We start from the raw sequence: 12,218 nt of genomic DNA, 5'->3' as shown, positions 1-12,218 counted from the left end.
AATGGAGGAGCTCTCTGGGGTCATGGTCAAACTATCAGCATGAAGACATGGTGGTGGCTGTGTCTCAGAGCTTGAACACTTGCCTAACCTGTGTAGCATACAGGAGGCCTCAGTTCAGTTCCCAGCACCACCATATCTACCTATGCACATACACTGAGAGTGTGTGCATGGGTTCAGGATCTAGAATTAGATCTTTTGCAACCAGATCTCTTGCCCACACAGAAGCCTGGGTTAGATCATTATTAAGAAGATATCAAATTGTTCCTGGTGCTCATTAGGGTCAAACAGAAAGGTGTGGTCAGCTTCCTTAGGTGTCTAGTGGTTTTCTGTGGTATATATCAATTATCATCCAAAGTATTGTCTTTCCAGTATGTGAATCCAAAAAAGCAGATTTCTCCTTTTGTTGAAACTTCCAAAATGTTCTTGTTTTGTACATTATTCAACACCCCGCCTTGACGCTTTTCTTTCAATCCACATCATTCTTTAAGAGACCTCACTCACTGTTGGTTTCAGTTATCCGTAACTTGGCAACTCTGGATTTCTAGCTCTAGCCAAGATCTCTTTTCTTAGCTCCATTTGACCCACTTGTTTACTGGGTCATAATAATCTTCTTAGCTCCATGACGACCTAGATGTTTATTAGGTCATAATAATGGCAGAGCTTTCCAGAGCACACTGACTACTAGACACCATTCTCAGCTCCCTGCATGTATCAATTCATCGAATCCTCCCAGCGACGCTTTCAGGAATGTGCCGCAGTTGATGGCATCCTCATGAATGCTTTCCAGGCATCTCACCTCAGCGAGTCCCAAGGCAATGCAATGATTACTCTGCCGAAGCTAGCGGCTCAGCTTCACTGCTCCAGAGTCTGCTAATTAGTGATGATGTCTTCCAACCCCGGTGCCCCAACATGGATCCAAGGAGTCATGCTTCAGGGTGCCAATATCCCACCTGTACTAATACACAAGTACTAAAAACTCTTCCCTCCAACATTCCTAAGAGAGGTGACATCATATAATGGCCAACTCCTGGTCTTCTCCATCCTCGTTTTTGCCAACTGATTCATGTGTGACTTGGGCAAGCTGGTTAACTCACTGAGTTTGGTTTTCTTTATGGATAGAACAGTGTTTATTCGCTCACAGGGCCATTTTGAGACAGAAATGAGTAACTATGTAGGATTTATAAAAATTTTAATTTTGTGTGTGTGCAGGCACACATGTGTATGCACACACACACACACACACACACACACACACACACACACACACACACACAGAGATGAGTGTACACACCCAAGCAGACTGGAGGCATCAGGTTCTTTGAAGTTGGCTTTACCGGCAGATGTTAGCCACCTACCATGGATGTTGGGCCTGGAACCTGCGACCTCTGAGAGAACTAAATGTTCTCTGTGCTCTTAGCCACGAAGCCTTCTCTCCAGACCCAACCAAAAAGCTGTTTCATTTTTGAAATGAGAGAGAGAGAGAGAGAGAGAGAGAGATTATAGATGAACTTGCAATCGCATATATTGAGCACTCCTGTGGAGGCCGGAGATCAGCCTTAGTTTTCACTTGTCAGGTACTGTGTACTGTGTTGTTCTTGTGTTTGTTTATTTGTTTTTAGTTTGAGAGAAGGTTTCCCTTTCCCTGGAACTAGCCAAATGAGCTAGGCTGCTGGCCAGTGGGCCCCAGGGATCCTTCTGTCTCCAACTTCGTGGTGGTGCTGGTACGACAAGCTCGGGACATCAAGTCAGGCATTTTTACAGGAATTTCAGGCCTTTTTGCTTTCATGGCTTTTCTGATTGAGTTCTCTCACCCGCTCCACCCCTCCTCCATGGTTTTTTTTTTTTTAATGTTGAATAAAGCAACACATTTCATTTCCCTCTATCTACTTCTAAGGAGAAAATAGTTACCAGTGAAGCATCTGGACATAGTGGATGGCAATAAAAGACCTTCTCAGATTCTCCAGCTTGGAATCATAGGATCCAGAACCATGGACAGGAGTTGTATTCTGTCAGCTCAAGATCTGGCATTTTGTGCTTCTCTTTATTATTTTACGGGAGAGCTATGCAGTCAGCTTATCAATTTCGGCATATATATATATATATATATATATATATATATATATATATATTTGAACTCCATTCCCAGGTTCAGTACATTTCTGATTACAAAAGTGTATTTTCCTGCTTCTCCGTTGTCGTTATAGCAAATAGACTTTCGGTTTGTCAAAGTTAAGTGTCTCTTTATTCCTTAATTTAATGGTGTGTCATTAGGGCCGTAGGAGATGATGTTTCAAACAAATTCAGGGCTGTTTTCAGACAGGAGGCTAGGCAACCCAAGGAAAGGGTTGAGATGGACAAGGTGGATGACAGGCAGGGCCTGATGCACAATGAAAATACCTTTGGTTAAAAATGGAAGAACATTCCAAGCTGCCAGGGACTGGGCATTTCTGAGCACTGTGCACTCTCTAGCTGCACCCAACCCATATCCATATCGCTGTCTGTCTGTGGGCGGAGCTTTGCTTTCTCTTGAATACTTACCTTCTTTCGGAAACAGCTTAGCCATCAGCCCAGACATTAGGAGAGTTTCTTAAGGAACTCAGTCTCTGACACCAGGTTTCCTGTTTCAGCTTCACCAGGGCTTGGTCCAGCTTTTGAATCCCCTGATGTGTCAGAGCCTTCTTCTCTAATGCACTTCATTCCTTGTCTTTACAAAGGCAAAGACAGTGATGCGGAAGACATCATGGAATTCGGAAAGTCCCGATATGAAGAGGGCTTATTCAGTTCAACACAAAAGGCTTTCAACATAATTTTCCCCATTTAATCTTTAGAACCTCATCATCAATAGCTACCATTAGAACTCCGTTTTATAGATGAATTGAGAGACTTGGAGAGATTGAGCCTGAGGCCACACAGCAAGCAGGTGGGAGAGCTCAGATAATAACCCACTCTATTCTGGAGACCAGAGAGAGGGCCTGTAGAGGCTGGGGAGTGTGGGATTAGAAAAGACAGAACAGAAGGGCACCAGTAAAGACAGGAAGGGGACAACTGCTTTAATGACAAAAAGACTAAATAGTTTGAGATGGTCTCTTTTGAAAGTTACTCGGTTGCTTGTCAGTGATTTGTAACAAAATCATGGTTCTTGCTTTGTTGACTTGTGTTTTTGAGGAAGAATACCATGGAAAAGTAACATAATAGAAGTAGGAATGCCAGCCTTGATGGCTTTTAAAGATTCCATGAGTAACAATGGTATAAACTGTGGGTTTGGGGCAGAAGAATCAACAGATTGGCCAGGAAGTAGGCTGCCCAGAAACACATCTGTTAAAGAGAAGAAATTCAAGAATTTTATGCACAAATATGACAACTAGAGAAATCAGCTGGAAAATAGGAGCATATTCATGAGCGTGGCACTAAATATTGATTAACTGTCAGCAAAACATTCATATAGAGGCCAGTGCTTAGATTATAGGTGGATTACAGAGAAGAATATAAACTATAAAGCCTTTAAAACTAGAAGCATAAATAAATCTGCGTAGGGATTCTGGGTGGAGAAGGTCTGTCTGTGCCCCAAAGCAATGCCATAAATAATAGAAGAAAGACTGATGGGTTTGGCAGTGTTCAGATAAAATCCTTCTGTATGTCAAACACCATGAAATTTAAAAACAGTTCCATCAGCCAGATGGCAGAATAAGGAGTTTCCAGTGCTTGTCCCCTCATAGAAACACTAATTTGAAAAACAATTCATGCACAGAAATAGCTTCATAAGAGCTAAGGGATCCAGATAAGGGAGAGGAGCATCCGAGTGGGGCACAGAAATAGACATGTACTCAGGAGAAAAGGAAGGGCTATATCATATCGTATTCCAGCCCCATCAAACCAGTGCGTCATGGGAGAGTACAGCCCTGGCTGTGGTGGATACGGTATTCAAGTAAGCCTCCGATTTCTATACACCCCAGCTTTAGGCCATACCTATACTGTAGGCCCGGGCTTTGGATTGGTACCAGTAGCTCATCATGGACAGACCCATGGCTTCAGGCTTCCAACTCAGTTCAATATAAGTTCATTTCGGATAACTCCAAACATCTTTGTGACCTAGACCTTATTTAGTCACCATAGACTGAGGACCCAAGCTTATCTCTAACAACTGAAGGTCTAAGTCTACAAAGGAACCAGAGCAGCTCAGATAGTCCCAGATTCCAATGCAGTCCCACAAGACCAGGGTCCAGTTCCTATCGCTTTTAAAAAATTAGCTTATGGCGGTGGTGGATCATCTAATCCTGCTCATATACATATGTACATGCATGGACAGGTTCATGAACCCATGAATGTACATATAGAGGCCATAGGCCTGTAAGCTTAAGTATATTCCTTTGTCACTCTCCATCACAGATTTTGAAAAGGGGTCTTAACATTTTGGCTTTATTAGCTGGGTGAAAAAGTCCCATCTCCTCACTTCCAGGACAAGAGTCATAGATGCACACTGCCACATTTGTCATTTTTGTGCACCATGGATGGATCTCAGTTCCTCATGCTTATATAACAAAGCACTTTACCAACTGGACCTACTTCAAAGCCCCAGACCATACCTTAGAGGCCCAGAATGCTTGTGTAGGCTGACAGGGGAAGGGCTCCACCTTAATGAAACCAACCAATAAAAACTGGAAATTATGACAATTCTTCAAATCAACAGAAACGAATGTAACACTATAAGGCTGAGATATTATATGGGAAGTGAGGCAGAGCCAAAGTGAAGCAGAATGATAGTAAGTCATCATAAAGAGGTAATGTATAAAAGCCAGGCATGTTGGCACACCTGGAATTGCAGCACTTGTGAGGCTGAGGCAGGAGGATCTCCAGTTTGAGGCCAGCCTGGATTACGGAGTATATTCAAGGCCATTGTGGACTACACCAAAGGATCAGTAAATTACTGCCTAACAAAGTATTCAGATAATTAACTGAAATTATCTCAATGAAACCACAGCAGAACATAGATAGCTGACCAAGACCAAGATAATAATACAGAAGCGAGATATCAATGAAGGGAAATGATGAAACATTAAAAAGAGCCCAGTGGAAGATACAGAGCTAAAGAACATAATAGCCACCTCTTAAAAGTCTCAAGAGATTCAACTGCAGATTTGGCCAAGGAGAAGAGTCGCCAAGCTCCTTCAGAGGCAGGATATTTACGTCATCTATCTAAGGAATAGAGAAAAAGAGGAATGATACAGAATGGCAAATGCCCACGGGTCTTATGGGTTACCAGCAGGTGAGGGAGAGCCCTTATATGGTAGTTTAAGAAGTAGCTGATAGAGGAAGCTAAAGGGCTTGTTTCAAAGGATGACTGCTGAACACTGTCCACATCTAGAGAAGGACATGACCATCCTGTTTCTCAGAGGCAAAACAGCTTCAAATAATCAAACATAACGACCTTTTTACTGAGGCTTTATAGACGAATTTCAAAAGCTGGAGAAAAAAAAAGAAGTTTAAAGCACTTAAAGTTTATATCTAAGTCTTTTCACATACACATAAAATACTTTTCCTTGTATGGCTAGCAGCAGATTTCTTAAGAGAAACCCTGCAGGCCAAGAGACAATAGATGAAATAGGCCAGGAGAAACAGAAAACAAGGGAGTGTGCCACCACTGCACCTGCCTTACAAGATGTGTTAAAAGAAGTCTCCAAGTTGAAATGAAAGAACACTGGCAAGAACAGACAGGGGGAGGGCAAATCTCAAGGTCAAGGTCGAATTCGGACTAAGCTTATACTACACAAATCATTCCTTACTGTAAATGATAAAATAGCCAAAGTATCATAGCAATAACCTCTGATTAATGGTCACATCATGAAAAATGAGAATTGTGACATCAGTAACATACAATGTGTGAGAGACAGTGTTTGCAGATAGTACCTAGATGAGCTGTGATCATCATCAGTAGATGGTTGTGTTCCATATAAACCTCGTGGTAAGCACTAAGAAAAGCACCGGTATTTGATACACAACAGGAAAGGGGGGCTAATCAAAGCCAAAATACAAAACAATCAGTACATCCCAAGAACACCAGGAGAAAAACAAACAAACAAAAACACTCTTCTAGTACTTTTAAAGACACACCAAATAAGTGTGAACTACAGTACTGAAGAGCGAGCTGTGGTGACCCACACCTTTAATCTCAACATTGAGTAGGAAGAGGCAGGCAGATGTCTTGAGATAGTCCTATAAACAGGAAACCTTAGGAGTCCAAGCAACAAGCTATTCATAAATTTGATAATATTTCAGAATACAAAACTACACATTAACAGTGAACTATCTACAAAAGAAGTTAAAATAACCAGTATGAGTATACATGCTCACAGCGTGATGAGCTCTAACGAGCCTCAAGATTCGAACTGCTAAAACCCCAAAAGAAAACACGAGCATGCCAGAAAAATACACAAAAGACTCTTTAGAGCTGAAAAAAAAGTTTTAATGATATAAAGAAGCATAATTTAAATTAATAAAAATTGAGACGGGCCTCTTTCTGCCTCACAAATTGGCAATGTCAGAGAAAATGTTGACTCTACCTCCTACCAGTGGGTAACCTAAAACCCTGCTGGAAGAAATGCAAGCCGAAAAGCAATTTGGCTGCGTGCAAGGAAGGTATTAAAATTCTAATACTAAAAGTGCTAGGAAAAGTTTTGTACCTGTTGTTCCCATTTATAGGATTATCTCCCGGGGTGGTAAAAAAACATAAGTAAAACTTTTTTTTTTCTGTCAGTGATAGGCTATTCATTGTAGTGTTGTGCAAAACAGAACAATGGTAGAAATAACCCAGATAACTTAGTTGTAAGGGAATGGTGTGCATCTCTGTGTTTGTCAGATCTTTATCTTCAGGATGAATCAAACTTGAATAAAAAAAAATTCTTAAAAATTTTTGCATCTGTTCCCAACGTGCGCAGACATTTTTCTTGGCGCTACTCCCGAGACAATGGAGCACAGTGACTCTGCACAGCATAGGCACTGAATCAGATTTCTGAGTAAGGAAAGATAGCTCAGTGTGGTTAGGAAATTGTGGGAAAGTATTGCCATTTCATGGACAGGACTTGAGTGGTCACAAGTTTTGACAGCTATAGAGTCCCCACTGGATGGGAAGGTAAAGATAATACACATTGTGAGGTGACTGAAATGCACACGCTTTATTTAGACAAGAAAGCATATCGAAGGTCTCTTATGTAGTAAAATTGATTGTCAGCTCCAGAATACGTCAGAGGACTAAGCAACCCAAATCCTCACACTGGAAAAACTTACATTATTGTGAAGTAAAAATATATATAGAAATCATAGCACGTGTAAGTGATAGAAGATTCTGGATGGTGGTAAACGCTGAGAGAACTGCCTGGGAAGATGATGGGAGTATCCAGAATTATGGAAGGGAAATTTTCAAGTGGATCGAGTCCTCCTCAGTCAGAAAGTGTCATTGAACAAATGCACCAGGGAATGGAGGAGGCATTGTGGTAAAGCATGCCTTTCTATGAAGGGAAAGAGGGAGAAAGTCCTTTTATTCAGATGTGAGCATGCATAGCGTATTTTAAGATGATAAGGAAGTTGGTGTGTCTGGTGTAGAGTAGCACAGAGAAGGTTGAGAAGATAGGGGGAGGGGGACAAGAGTCTGCTTGCTGTATTCTAGATGGCAGGAAGCTGCTGGTAACTTCTGAGTCGAGAGGTGACCAGAAGTGCCACTCTTTAAAAGGCCTCTCTGGTTGCTTTGAGATGGTAAGGTAGCAAGAATTGAAGCAAGAAAGTTCATGCAGACTAGCAGAGGGTAGTGGAAGCTGAAATTCGGCAGGCAAGGCTCCCGTCTAAGGGACTGATGGTCAGTCTAAGCAACAGGAAGGCAACAAGGTCGACCTAGGGCTCAAGGGACTGTCTTTATTTTTCTGTCTTCATATCTACTCAAATATGGGATTTGGTTTTTCCAATTTACTAGTGCAGTGGCTCTCAAAGGGTGACATGCAGAGTGATACAAACGGGGAGGCTTGAGGAAAGCATATTCTCCAGGCCCACCTCAGACTCAGTGAGCCAGAGACTTGAGGGATGGGGCCTGGCTATCTATGGAAAAGATAAACTAATGTCACACCCCCGACCCCAGGTTTAAGATTGTGTGTGTAGAAAAGCACTGCTGAAGGACACTGAGTTTCCCACAATGAGTGTCAGAACCTATTTCCTCACTTGAACAGGACAACTTGAAAAGAACCAATGGATGTCCCCGCTTTTAGCAATGTTTTCCTAGCCCAAAACCATCAGGGAGTGTTTCCAGTCCTTTCTGGTTTTCTTCTGTCCAAGCCCTGCTTTCTCTTATTGCCCCACTACTCAATCTCTGCAGATCAGAAATGGGAATAGCAGAGCAGCTGGGCTCACACAATCTCAGGCTCTTCTCTTTCTAAAATCTTATGATTCCCTCCTGAACGGGGAAAGCGGCTTTGTTTCAGAGAGGGGTTCTCCAATTAGGTGTAGTGTGAGCATTTTCTCAGAAACGTCTATATCTGTATTTCTAATGTATGTATACAAACACATATAATGTGGATAGAAAGAGTCATATATGTATACATAGGTGGATCAATAGAACAAAACACAAGCAATTACCTATAACTTGGGGAGTGGCTTCTCTTTTCTTCTTTCTTGGTCTTCTCTTCCCCCATGTCTCCTCCTCCTTCTTGCCCTCCTAACTCTAGTCCTCATCCCCTTTGCTCTCCGTCTCTCCCCCCTTCTCTTGCTCATTCCTTTTTGTCACTGTCCTTTACATTTTTAAAAAAATCTTCTTCAGTGTGTAAGTTCCTCAGTTGATAGGAAAAAAAGCACAAAAAGAATAAGGAAAGAGAAACTAGAAAGGAAGGAAAAGTAGAGAAAAGTACATTAGATTCTCCACGTCCTCTGGGCATCTTGGTCTGACTGAAGGGGAGGATCCATGCAGTCACAGAGAGAAGCCAAGTTGGGTGGGATTTAATGCACACTCTTGCCTGCCTGTATATGTATCCTCAAGCGTCTCTTCATGCCCTCTCACTGTGGCTAAGAGCTTCATTCAGCCCACAGAGAGCTGAGAATTGAATCGATCTTGGAAAATCAAGGACGCCATACCTCACACTGGATGTATAATCGTAAAAAAGGGTAAAATTTTAGAACAACAAAATGGAAAGCAGTTGAACACCTTTGCTAAATAGAAAGTACACAGTGCCGTGCATGCAAGTGGAAGGCAGGGGTAAAAGGTGTCAAAAGAGAGTGGTTTCCATGTAACTGTGATGAAACCATTTCTAACCGTTTACTCCATTGTCCTTTCAGCATGATGTAGCCTACCCTGTCTCAATGTATTCCCAGCTATTAAGCAAAGTCCAAATGTTAAATGCCTCATTAACACTTCCTGCTGCCAGGAGCAACTGTGTCTCTAGTGATTCTTTTAACTTCCCTAGGCCAAATCGTTCTTATCACATCACATCAGACAATTGTATGCTTCTTTTCTATTTTCTTATAAACAGTCTCTGTAAAGCTTTCCTCTCTTTTTGCATATTTTCATTTTCTCTTTCTTCTACGTCTATGTGTTTCATGCTACAAGTAGGTAATTGTTTTTAATTAACAAAGAACTACTTTCCTTTTATGTTACAACTAAAAATACACTGTCTCGTGGTGTCTTAGTCCATTGTCTGTTGATGTAACTGATTGCCACAGTCTAGATAGGGACAAAGTATGAATATTTACTGAGTCTATGGCTCTGAAAAATGGAAGGGTCTCTAGAATAGCAGTTCTCAACTTGTGATTTACAACTGCTTTGAGGGCTCGAACAGCCCCTTTACAGGGGTCTCATATCAGATACCCTGCATATCCCATGTTTATATTATGATTCATAACAGGAGCAAAATTACAGTTATAAAGTAGCTGCTAAAATAATTTTATGGTTGGGGGAATCACCACAACATGAGGAACCATATTGAAGTGGCATTGCATTAGAAAACCTGAGAACAACTGTTCTAGGAGGTGCTTCTCACTAGGGCTTTCTAAGTGGTAGGAACTCTGTGATTCCTAATCACTTCCCAAATGTCTACATCTCTTTAAGACCATGACCACGCCCCCTTAAAACCATGATTTCAGGGATGAAATATTCAGCGTGTAATTTTGGGGGTGGGGCACAAATACCCACATCGTATCAGACGATTGTATGCTTTTAGTTGTCTTGGATAAATATCTAGGAGAGGAAGGGCTCCATCAAATAGAAACTGTATGTTTAGGTTTTTTTAAAAGTTGGAAAAATACTTCCTAAATAAGTATACTGCTTTATTTTCCCCTGACAAAAGGACTAGAGGGCTAAAAGGTGGAGAGAAGGCTTATAGTCATAGATCAGCAAAACAAGTACTGTGAAAATGATTGTATTCATGAGCGGTCTACAGATATAACGTAGCCTCCATCAAAAATCCAATGACATTCATCACAAAGCTAGACAAAAATTCTAAAGTTCATGTGGCAGTGCAAAAGACCTCAAAGTAGTCAAAATAATTCTGAGCAAAAAGAACACTTCTGGAGGTATCATTGTAGCTGACTTCGAGGTATACCATTGAGCCATAGTAGAAAAAAAAAATCATGTGACATTGTTTCAAATATAGAAACAGATTTATGGAGGAGAAGAGAGGACCCCAAAATAAACCCTGTCAGATATATAAGTAACAATGATCGTCTCCCATCTGTTGTCTGTCTCTTCACTCGGTTAATTGTTTCCTTTGCTATGCAGAAGCTTTTTAATTTCGTGCAATTTCATCTGTCAATTCCTGGCTTCGTTTGCAGAGTGATTGGAGTCCTTTGCAGAAACTCCTTGCCTTTGCCAGTATGCCGAGTGTTTTCCATGGACCATTTCAGAGCCTCAGGTCTTACTACCATTGACCCATCTGGGATGACATTACTCTTGTATGGGGTGAGAGATAGGAATCTTGTTTCTTCTACATGTAGATATCTAGTTTCCCCAGCAGGTCTGTAGCAGGCTGTCTTTGCTCTAGCATAGTTTTGCATCTTTGTTAAAAAGATAAGTGCCTGTAATTTTGTGAGTTTATGTTTGGGTTTTCTATCCTCCTTTTATTCTATATTTCTGTTTTTGTAATAATGCTATGATTTTTGGTTACTGTGAACATCAGGTATTGTGGGTACTAACGGTCTCCACAGTATTGGATTTCCTGATCTAAGCATGTAAGTAGTCTTTCCACTTTCTAGGACCTTCTTCCTAGAAAGAGTTTTAATTCTTTTCTTGTGAGGATCTTTTCCTTTCTTATATTCATTCCTAGGTATTTTTTAACTTATCGTGGAGGGCTATTTACTTGATTTCTTTTTCAGTGAATTCATTATTGGTTCATAGGAACGATACTGATATTTGTACATTAAATTTGCACCCTGCTACTTTTCTCAAATACTTTAACAGCTCTAAGAATTGTCATATGCTCACATTTTCCAGAGTGGAGGACGAGCTTCTTATGCATGCCCCTGTCCCCATGTCTCCACCTTAGGCACACCATTAGTCAGCCTTATTCAGTGAGCTAGAGATTGATCTGAAAGTGAGTAGTATTAAAAGGAATACCAGACCCATTCAGCTAATGTTTCATGGGTAGTTACTGTTTCTCTGTCCATCTATCATATTTCAGGTAATAAATGTGTGAAAAATAAAAATCTGTTGCAAATATTTTGTTATTTATTTAAAGCATGAATAAAACCCAGGGGCTGGAAAGTTGGCTTTGGCAGTTTAGAGCCCTTGTTGATCTTTCAGAAGACCTGAGTTTAGTTCCCAGCACTTATGTAATGGCTTCTGACTTCCATAGAATGCTACACACACTTGGGGCACATATATTTATCCACCCAATAAAAATAAATAAATAATTTAATAATATTTTTTAAAAATAGAAACAAAAAAAAACTTTCTTGTGCCATCACTAGGATCACGCCATTTGGAAGTAGGGATAATTGAATCAAAGTTTTACCTCCTTGATAAATGAGTTTGGTAGCCACTGCTCTTCCATTTCTCTTTTCTCTTTTATGGACTAGTTGGACCAGCATTAGCCTTAGCTGTTCTATTTCAAAGGTCTTGTGGAATCCAGCAGTGACTAGTTGTGGGCTGTGTTTTCAGTTGAGAGATATTTTGTTCCTACCTCATTCACATTGCTATGATTACAGATGCTTTTACATTGTTTATAACTTGCTGGTTTGAATTTGGTACATTG

General features: G+C 40.8%; 1 protein-coding gene across 3 annotated transcripts in view; it reads left to right on the top strand.

Moving 5' to 3' along the window:
• Ntm (neurotrimin) overlaps positions 1 to 12,218 on the top strand; it is a 951,504-nt gene that overhangs the window by 323,148 nt on the left and 616,138 nt on the right. The gene's annotated exons all lie outside the window — the stretch shown is intronic.

This window comes from Rattus rattus, chromosome 8, assembly GCF_011064425.1.
Source record: "Rattus rattus isolate New Zealand chromosome 8, Rrattus_CSIRO_v1, whole genome shotgun sequence".
Taxonomy (NCBI): domain Eukaryota; kingdom Metazoa; phylum Chordata; class Mammalia; order Rodentia; family Muridae; genus Rattus; species Rattus rattus.
Note: the sequence above shows the minus strand (reverse complement) of the source record. Positions and strands in the feature narration are given on the sequence as shown.